The following is an 11,464-nucleotide window of genomic DNA, read 5'->3' as shown; positions in this document are numbered from 1 at the left end:
CTAATTATTTTGTTTACATCTGTAATTATGCTAATTTGTTACAAAAATTTAGTAAATTTAAATTCCCATTATGTAATTTCGTAAATCAAACTTTTTAGAATATCAATAAGAGGGTTTTATGCAAATTCAAGCAAAATATTTTTTAAAAATGTAATCAATATTGACCCGTTTTGTCAAATATTTACTCGTTCAAAATATCTTGATTGAAATAATATCTTGTGGTTTGAGTTGTCCCCTTTGCAAATTGGCTGTTTGGAGAAATGGAAAACTAGATGGCTCTGGTTGATAGTCAATTTGCATAAGTGGAGAAATGGGCAGCATATAAACGGTACTTTTTTTTAAGCAGGGAAAGAGCGCAGAGAGTGAAACGACGGTTGGAAGAAGTGACAATGAATTCTTTTTGTGACGGTGTGTAGCAGAAGCAGCAATAACTAAAATGAGGGGAAAAAGAGCTTACCTCGGGTATGTCTGTTGTGTCACCAGTTGGGGGGAAAAAAAGAATTCCAAGATGGCGTCCGGGGGTTTTTATTAGCATTTACCCCATGCAACTCTCGGAAAATCACGTTTCTTTCTCATGTGATTATGCAAATGGATAATTCCCGGCCACTATAAAAGCAGGAGGCTAGAGACGAGTCGGCAGTGTCCTGCAAACTGTGTGTGTGGGTGTTTCTGGCGATTGGAGTGTGTCTTCTTTTACCACGGTTATCACGGACAGGAATTCCCTCTCTTCTGGAGGTGGGCGATATTGACTATTTTGAAGTTGTACTGTTGCTGACAGAACATTTATTTATTTATTTTTTTTTTGCCTACTACATTTTTGTTTCACGGTGAATTATTGTTGGACGTTGAAGAGCTCAACCTTTTGGAAGGAACAGCTGTGTCTTATATATATTTTTTTTAATTTCTTTTTTTTTTCTACTTCACTACAAGCTATTTCGGTGGGAACTATGGAAGCAAAGAGGATCAGCAGTGAAATGCTTAAGACGTTCTCTGGAGAGGGAGATGTTATAACCTGGCTGACCAAGGTTAAACTTGTCGCTAAATTGCGGGACATCGCGGATGTAGCCAGCTTGATACCGCTGTATCTTTATGGTGATGCTCTGGCCCTATATCTGGAGATGCGGGAGGAGGATCGACTGTCTGTTGACGCCATTGAGGAAAAGTTGAAGGAAGCATTTACCGAAGGACCGTTTGTGGCATATGGCAAACTAAGCCTTATGGTGTGGACCGGAGAGCCTGTCGATGTTTACGCCAACAATATCAGGAGGTTGACGGGACTAGCAGGATTCAATGGAGGAGGCCGTCGACAGATGGTTAAGATGGCCTTTATCAATGGCTTCCTGGACCATATTTCTATAGCTCTTCAGCAACTGCCCGGTGTAAATACTATGGAGGTGGTGGAGTTGATTACACAGGCTAGGGTGCTGGCCAGGAAAAAAGAGAGTGAGCAGGGAATCGTAGCTCTCGCTCAACGAAGCAAACTGCAGCAGGAAATTGTGAAGGACGAAAAGCAGAGAGGACTGTGGCAGAGACCCAGGTTCTCTGGCAGATGCTACCGATGCCAAGGCCCCCATATGGCGAGGGAGTGCAGGGAGCCAAAGCCAGAAGTCACGTGTTACCGCTGTGGGGAAGTCGGCAACATCAGCAGATTCTGTCCCCAGGGAAACGAACAGGGGGAAGCCACTGCGCCGGTGGCTACCCCACTTATTCGATGAAGGCGCTTCAGGGTATATCACCACAAGTAGAGGTGACCCTAAATGGATGAAGTGCAAAAGCCCTTGTCGACACGGGCTGTACTTCAACAATTGTCACCAAAGACATGGTTGACACATGCAATGGAATCAGCAGCATTACGGCAGTTGACGGCAGAGAGGTGAAGTGCAATGGCACAAGTATCGTTCGGTTGATGGTACGTGGGATGTCACTAACAATCCAGGCAATTATTATTAACAAAATTGTCACTCGTGTCGATGTGGTGCTAGGGATGGACGCAATTGCTCGACTATGGGGCGTTACGGTATATAGGAACTCCGTGAGATTTGGAGGACATCAAGGGGCTGCAAGTGTGCAATTCGAAAAAGGTGTCACAGGAACAGCCGGGTTAAACAAAAGTTGCACGATAGAGGACCAAGATTTCTCTGCACATTTTGATGGTGAGAAATGGACAGTCAAGTAGGCATGGAAGGGAGAACCTCCCATACTGAACAACAGAGTGGAATGCTACGAGCATACGTTGCGAGGAGGCACAAGAGTTGAATTTGAGAAGGAGGTGGACCGATGGATCTCAGAGGGGATTTTAAGACCATCGACGGAGAAGGTGGAAGGTGTGTTGCCGTTAATGGCAATTGTTCAGCCCACAAAACAAAAGGTTCGGCCAGTACTGGACTTCAGGGAGCTGAACACACACGTTGCATGTCACACATGAGGCGATGTGATGGACGTGTGCGGAGAGACCATGCGAGAGTGGAGGCAGATTCAGAAGGCTGCAACGATTGTGGATTTAAAATCTGCATACCTACAGATCCACATTTCACAGGAATTCTGGAAATACCAGCTAGTCAGATACAAGGGCCGAACGTACTGCCTGACTAGGTTGGGTTTTGGCCTGAATTCTGCACCAAAAATCATGGCAGTGATCCTCAAAACGGTGCTAAGCAAGGAGGACGCAGTCAGAAGAGCCACCAGTTCCTACATTGATGATATTTTGGTGGATGAGACGGTAACAACACCTAACAGCTTTGGGCTAATTGCAAAACACCCGGAATCGTTGGAGGGAGAAGCTGTGTTAGGGCTCCAACTAAGAAAGGACCAGATAGGACGGTCAGTGTTTCGGAGGGGAAATGAGATCCCGGAGGTGTCGGAAAAATTGAGCAGGCGAGAACTCTCCTCAATATGCGGAAGACTGGTGGGCCATTACCCTATTGCAGGATGGCTAAGGACTGCATGTAGTTATATCAAAAGGCTAGCTAGTGGAGCGAAGTGGAGCGAAGTGGGAGGATGGAGTTGATAAAGAGACTGTGGACATTATGAGAGAGATTATTGAAGAGGTTAAGAGGGAGGATCCAGTGAGAGGTGTTTGGCATGTACCCAACAGTGCAGAAGGTGTTGTGTGGTGTGATGCAAGCTGTATAGCAGTGGGGGTCACCTTGGAGATAGGTGGTGTTATTGCAGAAGATGCTGCTTGGTTGCGGAAGAAGGACGACGTGGCTCACATAAATGTGGCGGAATTGGATGCGGTTATGAAGTGCATCAACTTAGCCTTGAAATGGGGGCTACAGAATGTTGAGGTGAGGACCGACTCAGCCACTGTGTTCTCTTGGATCCAGTCCGAAGCTACAGGAGAAAGGAGGGTGAAGACGAAAGGCGCTGCCGAGATGCTAGTAAAGCATCGATTGATGATGTTAAGGGAGCTGATTAGGGAATTTGATCTTCAACGTAGGGTCACTATCGTTCCTTCAGCGAAAAACAAAGCAGATGTGATGATGAGGGTGCGGAAGACCTGGCTAAAGGCGACGAATGAGGCGGCTGTTGCAATATGTTGTTTGAATGAAGACACTCTGAAGGATTTACATGACATGCACCATTTTGGAGTGGATAGAACCTTGTTCTTGGCCAGGAAGGTGGACCTCAGAATCACAAAGGAGGCCGTTAGGACAGTGGTTGAGAGATGCAGCCGGTGTCAATCAATCGACCCTGCGCCGAGTAGACACGAAGCTGGTGAGGTTCAGGTGGCAGAGAACTGGAGCAGGTTGGCGATAGACGTAACGCACTATCGACAGAGGCCGTATCTGTCAATGGTCGACTGTGGACCAGGAAGAGTAGCCATTTGGAGGGAGATCAAGGCGGAAAATGCAGGTGAAATTGCAAAGGTCTTGGAAGAGGTGTTTTTGGAGAGGGGTCCAGTGATGGAAGTGCTAATGGACAATGGAACTGCCTTTCGCTCAGCTGCCATGGAGAATGTGTTGGTTAAGTGGGGAGTGCGGCGCTATTTCAGGGCTGCATATAGACCAGGCGGAAACAGAATTGTGGAGCGGCATCACAGGACCATTAAGGCTATAGCTGAAAGGGGCCAGATTTCGCCGCCAGAAGCTGTCTAATGGCTCCAAAGTCAGGGCAAAAAGTGGAGTCAGTGCCGCAGAGGACAGTCTTCAAGTACGAGTGGCGGCATCCCCGAACTGCACAGGTACCCGCGGAGGAAGGCGAGAAGCGAGCAACTGTGCGAGTGGGAGAGGAAGTGTGGATCAAACCGCCTGATGCTCGCTGTACCACATGCTGGGGGAGGGGCATTGTGACAAGTGTCCAGTCCCCGAACAATGTATCTATCGACGGCATTCCTCGACACATCCTTGATGTGCAGCCGGTAGTGGTGTCATCAGACAAAGACAGCGACGTTGAGCCAAGTAGCAACATTCACGAAGAGGCTCAGCGGAGATCGCAGCGAGAGAGACGACTGCCATGTTGGTCGAGCGACTACGTGATGGGTTGACATGTGATGATCGTGTAGATCAAGGGGGCGTGTGGTTTGAGTTGTCCCCCTTTGCAAATTGGCTGTTTGGAGAAATGGAAAACTAGATGGCTCTGGTTGATAGTCAATTTGCATAAGTGGAGAAATGGGCAGCATATAAACGGTACTTTTTTTTTAAGCAGGGGAAGAGCACAGAGAGTGAAATGACAATTGGAAGAAGTGACGGTGAATTCTTTTTGTGACGGTGAATTATTGTTGGACGTTGAAGAGCTCAACCTTTTGGAAGGAACAGCGGTGTCTTATATATCTTTTTATAAATTTCTTTTTTTTTCTACTTCACTACATATCTAAAATTTAAAATTTTACAGGACGCCTATATATATATATATATATATATATATATATATATATATATTAGTCAATTTTGTACATTTATTACTGATTAAAATAAATTAACTGATTTATAAAATATTTATTAAAACACACTTTTAATCTTGTTTTCCATTTTTCTATAAATGACCAAAAATTAATTCAATATATGCAAAAAGTCTATAAAATGTAACATTTTGCGGGTGTTTAAAAAAAATTGCAAAAATGTGTGAATACCAATCGAATCTTCGATTTGTTTCATGCGGTTTCTAATTTTTTTTGTTGTTTTTGATAACTATATTTTCAAGTACTCATTTTACTTCTTTTTTTTAATATTTTATAAAATCCATTTTCATGTTAATAACAATAAAAAAAAATATTATTCCCGTTAAAATTAAAAACAAATCTTATTTTTTCGTTTAAAAAAAATGGTGGTTGTATTACCTGTACGTGCTCGGAAAACTTTTCCCTGGAAAACTCGTACCCGGAAAACTCGACCCCGGAAAACTCGTACCCTTTCGCTAGATAGGAAAACTGGTCCCTTATTGAATAAATATCGATTGAAAACACATTTTATGATCGTTCTGGAAGGAGATATTGTTTTTTAAAATAGACTATAGCCCCCCCCCATAATATTTTTTAAAAATATTTTTACTTGTTTAATGTTTTTTTTTTTCTTTAAATTAAATCGATATTCTAAGTGTCCGTTTTCTACCTAACTGGCTAAGTTCTTAGTGGTTTCACTTATTTTAAAGCGTTTATTATGTTCATAAACGAGACCGCATATTTTTTTATATTAATATAAAAAGAATTTACTTATTTACTGTTGTTTATAAAAGGGTAAAATCGATTTTTCTACCTCGCCGACTATGTTGTTTGTTGTTTAATTTATTTGGAATCGTTTATTCGGTAAAGAAAAAAAAACACAGAAAACAAACAAAAAACATGTCGGGTGTTACGACATGAGGGTATATCACATCTTAGGGGTCTTGATAATCGTTAAAAAATAGAAAATTAAAGAAATTACTGAGGGAAATTTGGTTTTAAAAAGAAAATAATAAATTTTAATATTTTTAAAAATATAATTTAAAGAGAGAGGGGGGGTGTAAAAACTTGTGGGGGTCGTCAGGCCTTTTTAAGAACTAACTCCCTCCACAAATAAATAAAAAGAAAAAGAAGAAGACTTACATGCAAAACAAACGGAGGTTTATTCACAGAAATCAACCATTAACAAATAAAGTATAATTCTCTTTATAATGAGTTCAGAGTCCTTTTTAAGTGTTCGTATAAAAAAAAGGAGAATGTCTTTTTTTGTTGAACTGTTCATATGTTAAAACATGGTAAGAGAGGCAATAGGTAATGTTCGCCTGTGAAATTGTATGAAGCGCGCGGAGCGGTGAAGATGGAAGAGTGATAGTAACACGCGTGGAATGTCCGGATGAAAATGCAGTTGAGAGAGAGATTTGATGTTTGTGTGTGCTTAAATACTATTTGGACCGGCTCCCAGCGAACTTAAGAGGAAAAGTTTAGAAAAATGTCCTTGGAGAAATCCCATTGGACGGAAACATCACGTGGGGGTGCTCTGTACTACGTCCGCTCGTTTTGAGTCGATTTAATATATAAGGCCACGCCGGAATTTGCGTGGGAGTTATTTTTTTATTTTTCACACGCCTACATAATCATAATCATACTGCGCGCCTAAATTGTATTTATTTTTATAACAATTTTTAATCCGAATCTTAACCGTGCCAACTGGCACAATACTCCCCCCAGATTGAAAAAAAAAAAAAAAATTTTTTTTTTCTTTTAAATATGTAATGTATTCCTTGAAATGTTTCAGCTAGTGGACTTTCCTACCTGTTTTTATCGTAGGTTTGATGTTCCCGTCATTTTCTGCTGGACTCCCATGTTCTAAGGGAATTTGTTCTGGTGGGGAAATTGTCTGAGGGTATTCCTCAATGTATGCTGGTTTAATTCGGTCGATCGCGATGTTGTCTTTCCTGTCTTTCCTTTGGACAGTAAAATATTTTTCACTTCTGTCCAAAACTTGGTATGGTCCTGTGTAATTTGGACTAAATGGCTTTTTGACTGTATCATTCCTAATAAATACATATTTGCATGTGTGAAGGTCATTCGGCATATACGTTTGTTTGTCAGCCCTCCTGGTGGGTGTAAATTTGAGAGAAGACATTTTGCTCTTTAATTCCGTCACAAATGTAGCTGTGGGTGAAATGTCTGTGTATGCATTAAAATATTGTCCAGGTAGTGTGACTGCTGATCATAAAACTACCTCCGCTGGCGTGCTTTGTAAATCCTCTTTTATCGTGTTTCGGATCATTAATAGAATTAATGGTAAATTATCTGACCAGTCTGCGTTGTTAAGACTCGTAGCCAAAGAAGTTTTTAGCTGTCTGTGAAAGCGTTCGACGAGGCCGTTCGAACAAGGGTGATAAGCCGTTGTCTTTATGTGGGTTGTTCCCAACAATTGGTTGAACTCTGCGAAGAGTTTCGATTGAAATTGCGAGCCTCTGTCCGTTGTGAGTACTGACGGTTATCCAAAAATCGCTATCCAGGTTTTTTAGTATTGTTCCAGCTACTGTCGCCGCCAATGTGTCCTTCACGGGTATGGCTGTTGGCCATCTGCTGAACCTGTCGACTATGGTGAAAATGTGGGTGTGTCCTTTTGAGGGGGGTAATGGCCTCACCAAGTCAACATGGATATTGGTAAACCTAGCATCGGGCATACTGAAAGTGCCCAGCGGTGACTTTGTGTGCCTGTGTATTTTATTCTTTTGACAGGATACACACGTCTTGGTCCAATTTCGAATATCTGTATTCATTTTCGGCCAAACAAAGCGGTCTGCTATTATTTTTACAGTGGCTCGTTTGCCTGGATGAGATAAATTGTGAAAATGCTGAAAAACATGTCGTCTGATGCTTGGCGGTATGTATGGACGTGGTTGTTTTTTTGCTGTATCACAGTAAAATGTTGTTGTACTAAAAGGTACGGGCATTTCCTTCAGTTGCAAAGACGTTTTCTGTTGTACGTCAGTGAGTGTCTCGTCCGTCTTTTGTTCTTGTGCAATTAATTCCATACTCAGCGAACTGGAATTTAGCAAAGTTATTGCAACTCTTGATAATGCGTCTGCCACGATGTTTTCTTGTCCCTTGACGTATCTGATGTCTTTGGAATATTGAGCAATATAATCAAGATGTCTGATTTCTCTTGGGCCATATTTATCTACATGTGTATGCAGTGCATACGTTAACGGTTTATGGTCAGTGTAAATACAAAAGTTTCTTTCTTCTAACAGATGTCTAAAATGTTTAATTGACAAATAAATTGCTAATAGCTTCCTTGAAAAGGTACTGTACTTTGTCTGTGTCTTGCTCAGTTTGGCTGAGAAAAACGATATAGGGGTCATTGTATCCCCTGTCAGTTAGTGTATAACTGCTCCTACAGCTATGTCTAATGCATCTGTTGTAAGTGTAAGTTTCGATTCTTCACTGTCCTTAATATAATTCAATTTTGTGAAATTAACTAAGGCAGTTTTAGCTTGATGGAAAGCTTTTAAAGCTGATCCTTCCAGTTTTAATTGTTGGTTTTTCATTTGTTCTTCAATAATGACGTTAACGGTGCAAGGATTGTGGAACAGTTGGGTAAAAATCGTCTGTAATAATTAATTACACCTATGAAGCGACGAACTTGTCTAACAGACGTAGGTTGTGGAAAATTCGTAATGGCACTTACTTTTTCGGGTAATGGTGATATACCATCCTTATCAATTGAATATCCGAGGAAATTTACTTCTTGCTGACCGAAAATACATTTGTCCCAGTTTAATTTTAAACCGTAATGGGACAGTTTTTGGAAAGCTTGTTCCAAGTGTTGTTTATGTTCGTCGAGGTTTCTACTAGCAATTAGGACATCGTCCACGTATGTGAATACGAATGGAAGGTCCTTAAAAACCTCGTCTATTAACCTTTGGAAGGTTTGACAAACGTTTCTAAGTTCGAATGGCATTCTGACGAATTCGTAAAGTCCAAATGGTGTGGTCAGTGCTGTTTTATGGATATCTTTTTCCGCCACCGGTATTTGGTAATATGCTTTTACTAAATCCAGTTTGGAGAATACCGTGGCATTTTGCAGTCCGATTGCGAAATCGTGAATGTGTGGGATAGGGTATCTATCCGGTACGGTTTGTGCATTTAATCTCCTGAAATCGCCGCGAGGACGCCATGTTGTTGCGTCTGATTTCCGTACCATATGTAGAGGAGATGACCACTTACTTTTGGAAGGTCGGATAATTCCTTGTTGTAACATGCGTTGAAATTCGTCTTTTGCGATCTTGTACTTATCCAGCTTCAGACGTCTGAGGGTGGCGTAGACAGGTTGTCTATTCACTTTAATATAATGCCTTGCATTATGTTTAATATTATCCGTGACTTTGAATGGCTGAGTCAGTTGTGGGTATTTTTTAAACAGCCGACGAATGTACATCTCTTCAGGTAAGGCAGAACTAATCCCAGTAGACTGGTATCTTGTGGTGATACCTTTAATTACGTCTTTTGTTTGGTTATTAGTCAGTGTGCGATTAGTCATGTCTACCGATAGATTAAATCGTGCTAGGAAATCTGCTCCTAATATTGGTGTCGTCACATTGGCTATGGTAAAAATCCACGAAAATGTGCGACGCAAGCCGAGATTGATGCTTAAGTACTTTTCACTGTATGTCGATATTTGTGTGCCATTAGCTGCCTGGAGGTGGTAAGGCTGTGGAGTAGCTTTCTGTTTACGTAGCGGTGGTATCACGCTTATTTCGGCTCCAGTGTCTATTAAGAAGTTATATCCGTGATTACTGTCATGAATATAAAATAGACGACCTTTAGTGGAAAATCCAGCGACAGTTGTCGTCACTACTGGCTGGAATGATCTTTTCCCTGGTTATTGTTTTTAAAAGAACAAGGATAAGTGCAACGCCTCGCTTCTGTGCCGAATTTTTTGTGGTAAAAACAGATTTTGTTTGCTCGTTCTCGACCTCTACTAAAACTGTTTTCGGTAGTTAGGTCGTTTATTAAATGAGTAACGACGGTTTATTTGCATTAATTCCTGCAATTGACGAGTGAGATTTTCGACCGTAGTTTTTAGTCCGACTACTTCGTCGTCTCTCGTCTGTTTTGGCTGTGCTTGTGCTGAGTTTACTTTGCGGTTCCTCAGATTTTCATGAATTCGGTCTGCCATGTCGGCGAGCTTTTCAGTGCTTGTCTCTTCCGTTGTGGGTGCCAGAATTTGTATTGTTGTGTCTGGGAGTTTAACCAGCCACAAACTTCTCATTATATTTTCGGACATTTTGTTGTCCCCTAGCAATGATTGCATGTATCGTAAAAGTTGCGACGGTGTGCGATCTCCCAATTCTACTTGGGTGAAGAGATTGCGTAACATTGTCTCATTTGATAAGCCAGTCCGTCTCAAAATGGCCTCCTAAAGTTTATCGTATGGATTATTTTCTGGTACGTTCTCCAATAAATCAGTCACCTCTTCGACGACGTCTGCCGGGATTTTTTCAACCAAATAACAATACTTGGTTCGCTGAGACGTAATCCGTTTTGCGTCGAAAAGGGCCTGGATCTGGATAAACCACGTCTTTATATTGGTGGGATTAAAAGCTGGTATATTTAGCGTTAATGTAGCCAGAGGTGTTTCAGCACGGGGATGTTCCATTTTTCTGCTTTTCGTTTGAAAGTGATTTTAAAGCCTTTAAACTATCAGTTGACTTGTTTCGAGTACGCGAAGCTTGAAATCGTGATCGAAAAAAAATGTTGCTTTTGCTAGGGTCTGTGTTTCTGAGGTCTGTTAAACTGCCGAGTGAAGTTCGAGATTGTGGTAGATCATTTTCCGAGGGGTTTTACACGCTCGTGTTCACGTTTGGATCGGCTGTATTGTAGCTGTGTGTGTTCATTACACGTTATTTATCACTAACTTGTTGTTGGGGCGTGCCTGATGAGCAAAAGTGCTGTTTTGACACTGAGTCATGATTTGTTTAATTTTCGATTTTATAGCGACTATCGGCATAACTCGCTAATTTGTTGCTATATTGTACTGAGATCCACGCTTCGTTTGACGGCTTGTATCATCCCTTGAGATTCGCGTCGTCTTTTTACTTCCTTTGAGTGTTACCGCACACATGATATAGCAAGTAGGTTAGGAAACCGCGTGTAGCTTGTAAGGAAATTCCGTTGTGCATGCAATGTTCTAAGTCGGGTCACCAACTTGTGGGGGTCGTCAGGCCTTTTTAAGAACTAACTTCCTCCACAGATAAATAAAAATAAAAAGAAGAAGACTTACATGCAAAACAAACAGAGGTTTATTCACAGAAACCAACCATTAACAAATAAAGTATAATTCTCTTTATAATGAGTTCAGAGTCCTTTTTAAGTGTTCGTATAAAAAAAGGAGAATGTCTTTTTTTGTTGAACTGTTCATATGTTAAAACATGGTAAGAGAGGCAATAGGTAATGTTCGCCTGTGAAATTGTATGAAGCGTGCGGAGTGGTGAAGATGGAAGAGTGATAGTAACACGCGTGGAACGTCCGGATGAAAATGCAGTTGAGAGAGAGATTTGATGTTTG

Source organism: Euprymna scolopes, chromosome 28, assembly GCF_053919585.1.
Source record: "Euprymna scolopes isolate OS-2025 chromosome 28, ASM5391958v1, whole genome shotgun sequence".
NCBI lineage: Eukaryota > Metazoa > Mollusca > Cephalopoda > Sepiida > Sepiolidae > Euprymna > Euprymna scolopes.
Note: the sequence above shows the minus strand (reverse complement) of the source record.